Source organism: Phyllobates terribilis, unplaced genomic scaffold (genome assembly GCF_046119375.1).
Source record: "Phyllobates terribilis strain yellow unplaced genomic scaffold, ASM4611937v1 Scaffold_1__5_contigs__length_1240528914, whole genome shotgun sequence".
Classification (NCBI taxonomy): Eukaryota; Metazoa; Chordata; class Amphibia; order Anura; family Dendrobatidae; genus Phyllobates; species Phyllobates terribilis.
In genome coordinates, this window is record NW_027362761.1 from 973150045 (window position 1) to 973165017 (window position 14973).

General features: G+C 43.0%; 1 protein-coding gene across 3 annotated transcripts in view; it reads left to right on the forward strand.

Annotated features, from left to right (window-relative positions):
* The window catches only part of LOC141156404 (EF-hand calcium-binding domain-containing protein 6-like), a 320593-nt gene that overhangs the window by 304114 nt on the left and 1506 nt on the right, over window positions 1–14973 (forward strand). The gene's annotated exons all lie outside the window — the stretch shown is intronic.

Sequence of the window (14973 nt, forward strand, 5' to 3'; positions counted from 1 at the left end):
TGGAGGACGAACTGATGGAAGACTCATCAGATGAGGGAGACCTTGATCACATTTCTGTTGTGCGAGGTTGGGGGGAGAGGACAGAGGAAGGAAGCATGATTGTTACCTCACCACCAACACAACAGGGACTTGGTGCTCCTGGATGCGCAACACACATGAGTGCCTTCTTGCTGCACTACCTGCAACATGACCCTCGAATTGTGAGAATTAGAAATAATCCTGACTACTGGGTTGCCACACTGTTAGATCCCCGGTACAAAAGTAAATTTGCAGAAATTATTCCTGCCATAGAAAGGGATGCACGCATGCAGGAGTATCAGCAGAGACTGTTGCAGAATCTTACATGTGCTTTTCCACAAAATACCAGTGGTGCACGTAGTGAATCTCACAGTTCCAACTTGCCAACCGTGGGACCGTCAAGTGTTCAGCACTCAAACCGTAACAGAACCACAGTATCTGCTGGTAACATCAATTTTGCGGAATCATTTCACCACTTTTTTAGCCCATCCTTTGCAAGGCCACAGGAGACAAGAAGTCTGACACATAGTCAACGCCTAGAGACGATGGTACAGGAGTATCTCCAAGTAAACATTGAAGCCACGACTGTGTCACTGGACCCTTGCTCTTTTTGGGCTTCCAATCTGGATAAATGGCCGGAGCTAGCCACTTACGCCTTGGAGATCTTGTCATGCCCCACAGCCAGCGTTCTGTCTGAACGTGTGTTCAGCGCTGCTGGTGGTGTGCTGACAGATAAGCGCACGCGGCTCTCCACTGATAATGTAGACAGACTCACGTTCATAAAGATGAACAAATCATGGATCCGAAACGACTTTTCTACCCCTGTGTCATCCTGGGGAGAGTAAAAGCTTGATGATTGGTTAAAATCACCCTACCAACCATTTTAAGCTTTCAAATTACTAATCATGTTTATCTGTATCTTGACTGGAAAATAATTTGGGCTTTGTAGCAGTGTGCAGCACTGATCCTATTAGGCCATCTATAATAAGCTCCACCAGATTTAAAATTAAAAATAATTTTTAGCTGCATCTAGCCCGGAAAATAATTTTGGGGCTCCGAGATGCACAAGACACATAAGTGCCTTCTTGCTGCACTACCTGCAGCATGACCCTCATATTGTCAGAATTCGAAGTAATCATGACTACTGGGTTGCCACACTCTTAGATCCCCCAAACTTTTCGATCAACCTTTTCATTTTAATAAAGACCAAAAAAATGGTCATTTTTGAAATTATAAGCATTAGCAGGTTGTTAGAAACTGAAATCAAACAGTTTTCAACTCAAAACTTTATTCTAGGTGATGTTACATTTTCACATAGGACCCCTTGTTCGAAAGGAGCTTCTGAACTCTCTCGTCCATTGAATTTGTCAGGTTTTGGATGGTTTCTGCTTCAATTGTTTTGCATGAGGACAGAATACCCTCCCAGAGCTGTTGCTTAGATGTGAACTGCCTCCCGCCATCATAGACACTCCTTTTAATGATGCTCCAAAGGTTCTGAATGGGGTAGAGGTCAGGGGAGCATGGGGGTCACACCATAAGTTTGTCCCCTTTTATGCCCATATCAGCCAGAGATGCAGATGTTTTATGTGCAGCATGAGATGGTGCATTATCATGCAGAAAAATGATCTTGCTGTGAAATACACGGTTCTTCTTCTTGAACCATGGCAGGAAGTGCTGTTTGAGAAAATCCACATACATTATGGAGTTCATCTTTAGCGCCTTCAGGGATCCTAAAGGGGCCGACAATCTCTCTCCCCATGATTCCAGCCCAAAACATTACTCCACCTCCTCCTTGTTGGCGCTGTAGCCGTGTTTGCGTGGGGTGTCCATCAACCAGCCATCCTCCACTCCATCCATCTGGACCATCGAGCGCTGCACGGCACTCATCCGTGAACAAAACAGTTTTGAAATCAGTCTTCATGTAATGTTTGGCCCACTTGAGCCGTTTCTGCTTGTGTGAAGTGGATAGAGGAGGTCGACAGGATGGCGTATGCACAGCTGCAAACCTCTGAAGGACCCTGCATCTTGTTGTTCGGGGGACGTTGGAGGCACCAGCAGCTTCAAAAACTTGTCTGCTGCTATGACAAGGCTTTCTTGCCGCTGCTCTTTTAACCTGACGTAATTGCCTGTAGGAAAGAGTCCTCAATTTGCCCTTATCAGCACGCACACGTGTGTACTGTGAATCAGCTACATACTTCTTGATTGCCAAGACACTTCATCCTGATCATCGCACAATGTTGATTGTAGTCATGCCTTGACCTAAACACTCCACAATTTGTTGCTTCTCAGCAGCCGACACATCCTTTTTCTTTCCCATTTTGGCAGAAAATGTAGGCTGCTTAATAATGTGAGAGAGCCTTCTTAAGTAGTCTTGCCTTTCATTGGACACACCTGCCAAACTAATTAGCACAGGTGTCTGCAATTGCTTACAGTGATATAAAGAGCCCTGACACACATCACCATCAATGAGTTTAACTGACAAACAAACAAATTCTTCCCTTATCACTCCTAAACACTTTTTGCATAATAATTTGGAACGCAGTGTACATGTGCTTTTCCACAAAACACCAGTGGTTCACGTAGTGAATCTTACAGTTCTAACTTGCCAACCGTGGTCTGTATGGAATTGTTCAATAAAGGGCCCAAAATTAAGATAACATAGATGGGAGAGGTCTCTATGAATAGGAATTCCTAAGTATTTGATACCCTGTGAGGGCCAGGCAAAGGGAAAGTTGGACTGGATGGAATCCTATATGGATTTGGGGAGGGAGACATCGAGGGCCTCAGACTTCGCTGCATTGATTTTAAAATTTTACCATGTAACAAAGTGATCTATTTCAGCCATAACAGCAGGGATGGATATATGTGATTGAGTGATATATACTAGGACATCATCAGCAAATAGAGAGCACTTGTACTCGGTGCCTCCCACCTCAATCCACCTAATATTGGGGTTATGGCGAATTGATGAGAGCAGGTGCTCCGTCACTAGGATGTATAAGAGAGGGGACAGAGGACATCCCTGCCTTGTCCCATTGGTGATTGTGAAAGGTGATGAAAATGTTCTGACGCACCCCCTGGGCCTTGGGACACCCGGAGCCGGACCCTTTTTGGTGGATGCTGGTGGTTGTAGTCTTCGTGGCGGCGACCCGGTTCCGTGGCTCAGGGCGGTCAAACCAGTGGCGGAACTATTTATGTGGTTTTGATGTTTAAATGTCCGACTACGCCACCCGTGGATTGCGGTCAGAGTGAACCGCCGCTACAGGGCAGACTGCTGAGGCTGGTGTTGTGGGTGCAGCAGAGCGTAGCATAACTCCCCACGGGAGGAGTATAGCCTCAGGGCAGTGTATGCGGAGGATGGGGGTGATGGTGCAGGGCAGCAGCAGTAACGACACGGAGTCAGTGATGCAGTCCAGGGCCTTTACTCACAGTTCTTATTATCCAGACCACGTCTGCAGGTAACGGCTGCCCACGTCGTACTGTGCTCACCAGGTGAGGGGCTCAGACAACTCCCAGATAACTTTGGAGCACTTCACAGGACCCCCTTTGTGTGTCCTTTGTCTGGCCTTTCTTACCAACACTTCTGTCCGGCTGCCTCGGGCCTCCTCTTGGTAAACTTGGCGCCAGTTTCCCTGACCCTATGTGGTGCCTTCCTAGCGGGTGTAGCGAGGGGCTGCGCCACATAAAATGTCAGAGCCTCTGGTTTCTAGCTGAGGGTCGTTTCCTGCCTCCACTAGTTCGGGGACCGGTCTCCCCCCTTGGCCTGACCCCTCCACGCAGGTGGATTCGGGCGTGCGGTGGCGACTCGCCCGTCCGCACCCCTGGGATCCCTTCATTCCTCGTTCCTGGAGCCTTCTCCGCTCCTCTTCCTTCCTTCTCCCTCTTCCAGGCCTGGGCCTCTGTTACTAGGCCCGCCTCTGGAGCAGAGCTCATGCAGAGCCCCTGCTCCCTGCCACTTCTGCTCAGACTTCTCTGCACTGAACTAAGATGGTGCCCACCTTTTATACTCCCTTCTCAATGCACCCAGGAACTGCTTCCTCCCTGCTCCTGCACTACAGGGTTCCCCTTCCTCAGTGTTCCCTCCCCCCACTCCAGCCAGGGACAGGGACTGTCGTGCCCATCTCAGGGGCATATTGGTCGCCCTGCCCCACGGCAATGTGGTGTAATGCATGCAGGTGTCGGGTCCTGATCCACACTCCATCCTTACCTGAGAGTGAGATATCACACCTCTGGGTGAGGTGCAATACGTCTGTAGCAACCAAGCCCTCAGGGTGCTACAGTTCCATTTATCTTCAGCCTAGGTGACGTATTGCGATACAGGGCCGTGATTTTGGCTATAAAAGGGTCCCCTAGACCCCTACCCCAAGCTTTTTAAGAGAATCATATATGGCGTGCCAGGAGACTCTATGGAATGCTTTCTCAGCATCCAACGAGAGTATCTAATTACAAATTTTTAACTGCATCTAGCCCAGGAAATACTTTGTGCCTAGTAGCAGTGTCTGCTAGTCAGCGGATTATCCCGGCTGTTAAGCAAGCTACACCACCTGTAGTTTAGACACTTAATTTTTTCAAAGGAAATGCTTCGGGACCATGGGATACTTAGTGAAGAGCATCAGGAGGCACCCCAAGGCATAGGGGCTGGGACTGGCAGTAGGATGCCTTGCGGTGGACAGCCGAGCTCGATCCTTATAAAAGCTTTTTAACTGCAGCAGTTTTAGTGGACGCTACTGGAGCTGGAATTACCGCGGCTGCTGGCATGAGACTTGCCCTCCAATAGATCCTTGTAAATGGATTTAAAGTGTATTCATTCAAATTAGAGAGACAATTTAAATTAAAAAGCTTAGAGCTGCCTCCACCACAGGGGGGCTCGCTCGACCCACCAGCGGACAGGCACAAGTATTGGGAGAGGGGGGCTGGCCGTCAGGGTTCACCGCGGCTCTGGCACAAACCCGGCGACACGGAGGTGGCACGGGCAGGAGCGGACTGGCCGTGTCGGCTTCTCACTTTTTGGATTTTAGAAGGGCATGACATGCCTATATCTGTGTCTCCCCCTCCTTTTACTCCTCCACCTCTTTTATTTTCGCATGACTATATGTACTTGTCACTTTTCCATGTGTTAGTTATGTCTTCTGAGCAGTTTGTCAGCTTTTGGACACCTTTGAAGGTGTTTTCTATGTGTTTCTATGTGTTTTTGTTTGCCTGCCATTGGTTTTAACGGTGTTCGAAGGTGTTCGACGAACAGTTCGGCGAACACACGGGTGTTCGACGAACCGAACCGAACTCGAACACTACGGGGGTGGCTCAACACTACTCAGCACCTCCCAGACTCATATTGGATGGCTGAGCTGTCAATAAAATCACAAACAGCTTAGCACCCCCTGCACTAGACGGAATAACTGAGCTATCAATCACTGCACAAACACACTGCGGGGTGAAATCATTCCAGTGGGGTCGGAAACATCGGCACTTCTCACTGTTCTTCTGTCAGCTTTTTCTCTTGTGCTGCCTGTGAATGATGAAAATTCCAGCAAATGTGCCTCAGGACTATCAATAACTCGGTGAAGTGCCAGTGTCACTGAGCACACAGGAACCGGCTGACAGAAGCTGTGTGGTAAACACTGAGGGAAAGTGCCGATGTTACCGAGCTCCTTTTGCACTGTCAGCTGATTGTCCTGTGTGTCTGTCCTATACACTGAGGAAAACTGCTGACATCACTGAGCACAACGGAACCAGCTGACAGGCAAAGGAGCTGTGTGCCGACAACTAACAGCTGACAGGGCTCAGCACTGTGCCGAAGACCGAGTTAACCTGCTGATGCACTGACAAACAGTACATCGGATACAGCCAGGAGCGTGCACGCTGTATAGGCTCCACCCCCACCCTTGGAAAGCTGTATTCAGTGTGTGTGGAACTGAATACGAATTTGCTTCAGAAACAGCATAGGAGGACATCTAGAAGATTTTTGAAAGGTTTTCTTTCAGATTTAATTAATAAAGTATATTTGAAAGATTATTAAAATTGCTTGCCCTAGATTATTTGTAATAAAAATTAAAACAACAGTTACGCTTTAAATGTCCAAGATGGGACTACCCCTTTTAGTCAATGTATCTATTCTAACTTTTGTGTCAGACTTAAAACAAATCGTACATTGTCAGATATATAGTCCTGCTCATCGTTATTGGCACCCATGAAGTTTAAGTACATAATGTGGAATATCTCCTGTAAAAAATGAATCAAGCAAAACTGTTTTTTTGCATAGAGCACTCGTGTTAAGTACTAAAGAGTAAATGAGAAACAATAATTTAAAACAAAAAACAATGGGAGGGAAAAATAGAAAAACCTAAAGCTTACTGTGTCACTGGTATTGGCGCCCTTTACATTTGTTTCGTAAGGAAACAGATTTTGACTCGCCTGTGGTAAATCACAAAAGAGATTCTCCTGTGATTAATTGTCGATGCCCATGTGACATGAATTAGCCAATGAATGATGACTTCATTGTTTTAAAAAGACACATGGTTGACCTTGTTCCTTTGTCACAATGGTGAAGACAAAGGAGCTGTCTGAGTACATCAGAACTGTTATTATTATAAAACACAAGACTTACAAAGGGTATAAGGTCATCTCCAATGATCTTGGTATCCCAGTTTCAATAGTGCACAATGTTATTAAGAGGTTTGCCAAGCATGGAACCGTCAAGAACGTGGGAGAAAGAGGAAAATTGACAAGAGATGTCTTCGAAGGTTGGTGCGAATGGTGGTAAAAACACCACGTCAAACATCCAAAGACCTGAAGGCCAATCTAGAATAGTCTGGGGTCATGGTTTCAACAAGTACCATACGCTGCACACTAAAACAAGCAGAGCTTTATGAGTGAATGCCAAGGAAGAAACCATTGCTGAAGAAAAGACATAAAAAGGAACGACTGATCTTTGCCACAGAGTACCTTGACAAACCACAATCCTTCTGGGAAAATGTTCTGTGGACAGATGAAACAAAAACAGAGCTTTGTGGCACTGCAAAGCAACAGTTTGTTTACAGACGGCGCAATGACGCTTATAAGGAAAAGAACGCCTTACCAACAGTTAAGCATAGTGGAGGATCCATTATGCTGTGGGGTTGCTTTGCTGCATCTGGTACTGGAGGCCTTGACCATATCACAGGAATCATGAAATCAGAGAATTATGAAGAGATTTTAGAGCGAAATGTCCTACCTAGTGTAAGAAAACTTGGTGTGAGTCGAAGATCATGGGTCCTCTAGCAAGACAATGACCCAAAGCACACATCCAAAAGTACACTGGAATGGTTGAAAAAGAAAAAATGGACTGTTATAAAATGGCCAGCAAAGAGTCCTGACCTCAATTCCATTGAAAATCTTTGGGTGAGCTGAAATCTGCCATTGGGAAAAAGACCCCTGCAAACATTCAAAAGATTGGACAAACTACAAAAGAAGAGTGAGAGAAAATTCCAGCTGAGAAGTGCAAGAAGCTTATAGATGACTACAAGAAACGCTTAGAGGCTGTCGGCGATGCCAAAGGGTGTGCAACCAAGTATTAATTAGGGGTGCCTTTATTGCTGCACATGCTGTTTATTCTGTTTCTTCTTTGAAACTGCAACATGAAAATTGAAAAACAATGTTTTATTGTTGTATTACTTTGGACCACTAAATAAAAATCCTGAGAATATAACTTTGGTACATTTCCATTTTTTTGTTCTGAAGATATTGTACAGTCTATGAAAAAAATTAAGGGGTGCCAATAAAGGTGAGCAGCACTGTAAGTAAGCAGTGCTATATGTTAGCACTGGAGTGTTCCTGAAAATATAACATCATCTGCTTTATGATTTATCATATTTGCTGTTTTTATAGTTAATTGATAGAAACTTAATGGTTCCCAAACCAACAGGATTGAACTTACTTGTATTTCTGAACGCCTACTGCCAGCAAGCAAAGTGCTCATCTGTCAGCTGATTTGATATTTTTTTATGGACACATGAACTAATGTCTGGAGCACCTTACCTGGGATTATGCTGACAATAATATTCATGGTACATGGAGGCAAAAAAAATCCTATTAACGATCATTCTGTCCCCCTGTGTTGGCTCATGTGAACAGGTCCATTAGGTGCAATCTGATTCTGTGCTGTAGCCTGTTTTCTGTTTTTGTAGTCTCTCTTGGATTCTCACAAAAATGCCGGAGTATTGCAACATGCTGCTCTATTTTGTACGGTAAAACGACATCATGACCAAATGGATCTTGTGATAGTCTATGAGGTCTGTCATTCGCGGCTGTTACTTTCAATGCTCTCCTGCTGTAACAGAACAGAACATCGGAAATAACAACACAGATGAGAACATACAGTAGCCTTTTATCTTTAAAGGTCTTTTCACACAGCGTTTTCTCCTACGTTCCAGATGCAGTAGACTACGTCTTGCTGTCCGCCTCCAATAGGCACATAATGCCGAAAATGTTTCACGACAGAGCACACAGTGACTCCTTCTGCACCATTATAGTCATTAGCCCTGTCAGCACATATGCCCGAATCCCGGTTTGTGGGGGATTTAGACGTAAACCCTGACGGGACCACTGAATGTAGAAGAATATGATGTGTGATAGAGCCCGAAGCTTGGATTCTTTACCTTAAGCCCCCGTCACACTAAGCGAGATCGCTAGCGAGATCGCTGCTGAGTCACAAGTTTTGTGATGCAACAGCGACCTCAGTAGCGATCTCGCTACGTTTGACACTTAGCAGCAACCAGGCCCCTGCTGTGAGTTCGCTCTTCGTGTCGGAATGGTCTGGACATTTCTTTGATCGTTGAGGCCCCGCTGGGTTGCATGTATTGGTGTGTTTGACACCTTACCAACGACCTTGTTGACGACTCAGACACAGAAACACATAGGCGTGCATCGTTCTACAGATCGTTACGGGTCGCCGCATCGCTGCTGCGTCGTTGGGAAGATCTGACTGTTTGACATCTCACCAGCGACCACATAGCGACGCAGCAACGATCCGTGACAGGTCGTATCGTTGTCGGGATCGCTATAGCGTCGCTTAGTGTGACGGGGCCTTTAGTCTCGTTGTTCCCTTTTCTTGTTCTCTCCCCAATCATTCACTGGATCTGCTTCATTCTAAAATGTCTTTGCACATTCTAGAAGTCTAAAGTGGCTGGAAATGACAGTCTGTTAGTAGAAGATGGCGGTCTTACCCCATCTCTTACTATAAAGGGTACCTGTCAAGTTAAACATGGTGTCTGATCTGTTGGCAGCCTTGTGTAGGACGAGAGGAGCTGTACAGATGTCTATTCATTCATATGTTTAATAGTTTAATATTGTACGGCCTCATTCAGATATCTGTTTTCCACATACATTTTCTAGTTACATTTTTCACGGGTAACATGTACCCATTATAAACTATGATGCTGTCCATGTCTGCAAAAAAATCATGTCTGTTTTTAATCCAAGTCATGGATCAAAATCCCCCCATATAAGTGTATGGGTCCGTGGAAATCCTGGACAGTATATGTATCCCATCATTGTGCTATCCATGTGCTGTCTGTTAATAACATTGCAATAGGTGGGGGAGGTTTGCAAATATTTTTTTTTGGTATACAAAAAATGACTGATGAGACCCTGATAGTAAAAACTGACGCACTGACCAAACACTGATGAAAATATGATCCAGCACATAAAAAAGGATATCTGAATGAAGCCTAAAGTCAATCATCATTGCCAAAAGTCTCATTTTGCCTTAAGTCGTCCTTTCCGTTTCCTCCAAGGACAGATTACTCTTTTTAGCGTTACTATATTGGGTGGTCAGTTTGGTAAATTTGACTAATGCATGAACTCTTGTTTCTTCCACCTGTTCCCTGCCCAGACATTTCTAATCCAGTTCCTACCCCAGACTGTGCTTTGTATGTGTGCATAATTATTGATGGCTGCGTAACACACTTGAAATGGACACCCAACAAATCACTAAAATAAAGCAGGGTGTACCTGCTACAGACTGAAAATGGGCGTCCCTTAATAATGACAGATTAGCTGAGGTTTTGTATTAATATAAAGAAGCTCACAGAGGACAGATATGAGGTCTTGACAATTTGCATTGGACACCCGCCTATATTATGTGCATGGTTGGCCATGCATGAAATGATAAACAGTGTGTCCTGAAAAGTACTGCATCATGCATGTATTGCCCTCCTTCCCCTTATTCACAGATGGAAATACTAAGCTTTCCTCAGTTAACCTCTTGTTCTTATTTAAGACCTACTGCTCCAGCTCAAGGTGCTTCCATTTAGGAAAATTTACAGTGATTATAAGTATCCTATTCTGTGCATGCAAGGACAATATTAATATTGTTACTTTATGTGCTGATAACATAACAAATGACTTGTGCATGTAATGAGGGCAACGTATGGTCATTACCAAAACTAGCAGTTAGCAAACAATGGGATCATTATCTGGTCACTTAATCTGGGATTGCCGGGATTGAAAGCTACAGGTTTGATACATAAAACCTAATATATACAGTTATGGCCAACATTTTTGAGACTGACACAAATTTTGATTTTCACAGCTGCTTCACTTGTTTTAGATATTTTAGGCAGATGTTTCTTTGGTCACTGAAGTATACTGAATACACATTTCATAAGTTTTTAAACTTTTATTGACAAAAAAAAAGTTTATGAAATGGCTCAGTATTTACAGTGTTGTCCTTTATTTTTCAAGACTCGTCCACTTCCCCCAGCAGCTGGATATCAGCTCCTGGGCCAAATCCTGACTTATGACAACCCATTCTTGTCTAATCACTGCTCAGAGTTTATCATTATTTATGTGTTGGTTTTTTTAGCCACACACTTTTTGAAGATTGACCACAGATTCTCCACGGGATTGAGATCTGGAGAGTTTCCTGGACATAGACCCAAAATGTCAATGTTTTGTTCACAGAGGCACTTTTTCCTTGTGACATGGTGTCATCATGTTGGAAAAAGCATTGCTCATCACCAAATTGCTCCTATATCATAGGGAGAAGTTACTCTTAGAGGATGATTAGATCCCATTCTTTATTCATGGCAGTGTTCTTAGGCAAAATTGTTAATGAGTCTACTCCCTTGTATCAGAAGCCCCCACATATGAATGGTCTCAGGATGCTTTACTGTTTCAGACACAGAACTTATTGCAGTGCTCACCTTTTCTTCTTCAGACAATCATTCTTCCAGATGTCCCAAACAGTCTGAAGGGGGCTTTATAAGAGAAAATAACTTTACCCTAGTTTTCTGCAGTCCAATCCCTGTACATCTTGCAGAGTCATTTTCTCCGATGAAGCCTCATTCAAACTACTCTCAAGTTATAGCGTTCTTCCTAGTTAGAGCTGTTTGAGGAGCAAACTCCCCGAACTGGTCAGCTTCTGCTATTCAAGCCTTCCACAAACGTATATCTCTTTTTTTCTACTACACCTGTCCTTCGTCATGTTGATGTTGACACACCGTTCTTTTTGGAAGTGTATGCCTCTGCTATTGGTGTATGCACAGTTCTCTCACAAAAATCTCTGGAGCCAGAAATCATCCCTGTGGACTCTTGTCCAAGAAATTTTCTCCAGCAGAACAGAATTACTCCATCAGTGATCATGAGCTCTTAGCTCTTCAAGAAGATGTTGCCATTCCTCAAGGGCTAATTTTATGGCTAAGTTTTCTGTGACCACCTATAAGGACCAAAAATATCTAGAATATCATCCGGCAGCCCATAGGCTGAATCCCTGCCAAGCTTTCCCTTTGACTTCTAAACAACATCAAAGCATCAATTCTTCTAGGTGCACAACTAGCACACAGGATTTGAAGGATTTCAGCAGGAAGGTTGTTCCATACAACTTGGAGAACTAACCGCAGAATTTCTATGGATGTAGATTTGAGCAAATCCTTCGGTCTTTTCATGTAATCCACACAGGCTTGATGATATTGAGATCAGTGCTCTGTTGTGGCCATATCATTATTTCCAGGACTTCTTGTTCTACTTTACACTGAAGATGGTTCTTAAAGTGAACTAAAACGATTTATGATGCTCAACTCATGGCCGCATTAATCATATTCTGGCTGCACAATTGCAGCCAGATATATTTTTCTCTGAAATGCTTTGGCAATTTATTGAAAAAATACTTAAAAAATCTCACCAGGGACTATAGCTAAAGATGAGACTAGTTGTGGATCACCATGGACGGCTTTACTCAGTGCTGCACCAGGTGGTTGACAGGTCTCTCGCTATGGAAAAGTTTTTTGAAGGTATAAGTCCCCTTACATCTGGAGTAAAATTGACAGTAAATTACACTATAAGAACAGTATACCAGCAGTCAAATATGGTCTTGGACAACTTGTCATAGTTGAAGGAACCAAGAATTTTTCTTTCTATCAAAGGTCTAAGGGATAAGGTTTCTCCTTGTGGAGAGTGACATACCGGCCCTGGCATGCCAATATAAGGAGGCTTATTCGCCATACAATGCTCCTCTGGGAAATTAAGTATGCACATTGCCTCTTCAGAGAGGAAGAGGACTAAAACTCTATAGCGCCACCTGTTGGAAGCGTTCCAACAATTGGCGCTATAGAGTTCTGAAGAGGCAATTTCCATTGTATTATATAACTAATACTTTAGATCAACTCATGCTCTTTCTGTTGTGTTAATAACATCATATTCTATAATTTATCCATTTAAATATGTTTTGACCTATGTAGAGTAAGATTAACAATTGTATAATGAAAAGTTCAGCAAGTTCCTAACAAAAAAATGTTAAATGCCTAACTTATAAGTAGTTTCAAACAATTTGGAGTAGAGTGTCATAGAGGATTGTTTCACTACATAAAATTGAATTAATCATTGAATGTGCAATATACTAGGTCACAGCAAAAAAAGACCTTGAATATGTTGAGGAATTGAAAAAAAAAATTATATTAGAAAGTTGCATATCTTTTCATTATATATTAATTACCCTTTATTTGTGTATCCCTCAAAACTTCTTTACAGACCACAGAGCTTGATTCTCAGTTCTATCCTATTAATATATTTGCACTGGGTATTGTTTACCATGAACATGTAAAAATGTAGATCCAATTCAAATCCCCTTATTCTTCTACATTTCAGCAATTGGGGTTCAATTTATAATTAAACTGAGGGGTTTTTTTTAGATCTGTTCACCATAACCTTGGAAATGGTTAATGAGGTTGTCCAGTACTCGGACATCGCCTTCTGAATCCCTATGTTTTCCACCGTAAAATGTCACGCGATCCCTGTGGCCAATCAGCGCTGGCTTCTCTCTCCTCCCCTCCTTCTGACAAATCAAGACATCTGGAGAAAGTGAGAGAGCAGACGCAGCTTTCACTTCCTTCAGATGTCTGATTTGTCCTTAGGAAAGGAGAGTGAAGCCAGCGCTGATTGCATGACATAACAATGCCACGCAATCCCCGGGAGAGCCAGTGCCAACACTGCTGGAAAGGCATTGGCACTGGAGGTGAGTATTAGGCTATGTTTCCACATGTTGTGTTTTTTTTCAGTCAGAAATCTGCAGCAAAACTAATCTCTGGGAGCAAATCAGCTGCGTCAAATCTGCAGGTTTTGCTGCATTTTTTCTATGCGTTTTTTTCACTGTCCTTCTGTCTCTATTTATGCATGAAACTGACCAGCAATTCTTATAGTGTGAACACATACCTGCTGCAATTACTACAAACACTGTAAAAAAGATAGAAAAAGCAGCAGCAATATATTATATTAGAAGGCAAAATGCATGAATACAATTAAAATATTTGGATCTAGACTGATTTGTCACTCAATAAAATGTACTTACAAAATGATGGCTTTTAGCGCATAATTTGGCCAATTCATGTGTGCCCATCAACCATGACAAGGTAACCTCCGTATGATGGGTAACTACGCTACCACTGGATATGCCACTCTTGGGCTATAAGCCTATATAAATGGACAACATGTCTCTGCTTAGGCTATTAAAAGCACCTGTGGGTCAGTGGGAGGCGTGCATAGTCAGAAAAGAGGCTGTCAAACCTCAATGTTAAATATAGCAAGAAACTGACCAGCAATTCGTATAGTGTGAACACATACATGCTGCAATGACTACAAACACTGTAAAAAAGATAGAAAAAGCAGCAGCAATATATTATATTAGAAGACAAAATGCAAGAATACATGAATACAATGAAAATATTTGGATCTAGACTGATTTGTCACTCAATGAAATGTACTTACAAAATTAAGATTTGACAGCCTCTTTTCTGACCATGCACTCCTCCCACTGACCCACAGGTGCTTTTAATAGCCTAAGCAGAGACATGTTGTCCATTTATATAGGCTTATAGCCCAAGAGTGGCATATCCAGTGGTAGCGTAGTTACCCATCAGACGGAGGTTACCTTGTCATGGTTGATGGGTACACATGAATTGGCCAAATTATGCGTTGAAAACCTTCATTTTGTAAGTACATTTCATTGAGTGACAAATCAGTCTAGATCCAAATATTTTCATTGTATTCATGCATTTTGCCTTCTAATATAATATATTGCTGCTGCTTTTTCTATCTTTTTTACTCTATTTATGCATGTACATAAAATTCTGTGAAAAAGGAACCCCATTCTATGTTTCCATCAAAAATGCTGAAAAAACTTACCTGCGTTTTTGGTGCATTTTTCAGCATTTTGTTCACCACCCATTACATCCTATGGGTGAAAAGCGCTGAAAAAACGCTGAAAGAAGTGAATGCTCCATTTTCCAAAATCCCAACCAAGGCACAAAATACGCAGCAAAAAAAAACAACAAGATGTGTGAACAGAGAATTTTAGTTTCTCATAGACTTTGCTGGTACTGCAAAACGCAGCTGAAAATTTTCATAAAAATCTGCTGCAAAATACGGTGCAAAACATAACATGTGGGAACATGGCCTAAGTGTTATTATTATACTGGGGTGAAAAAT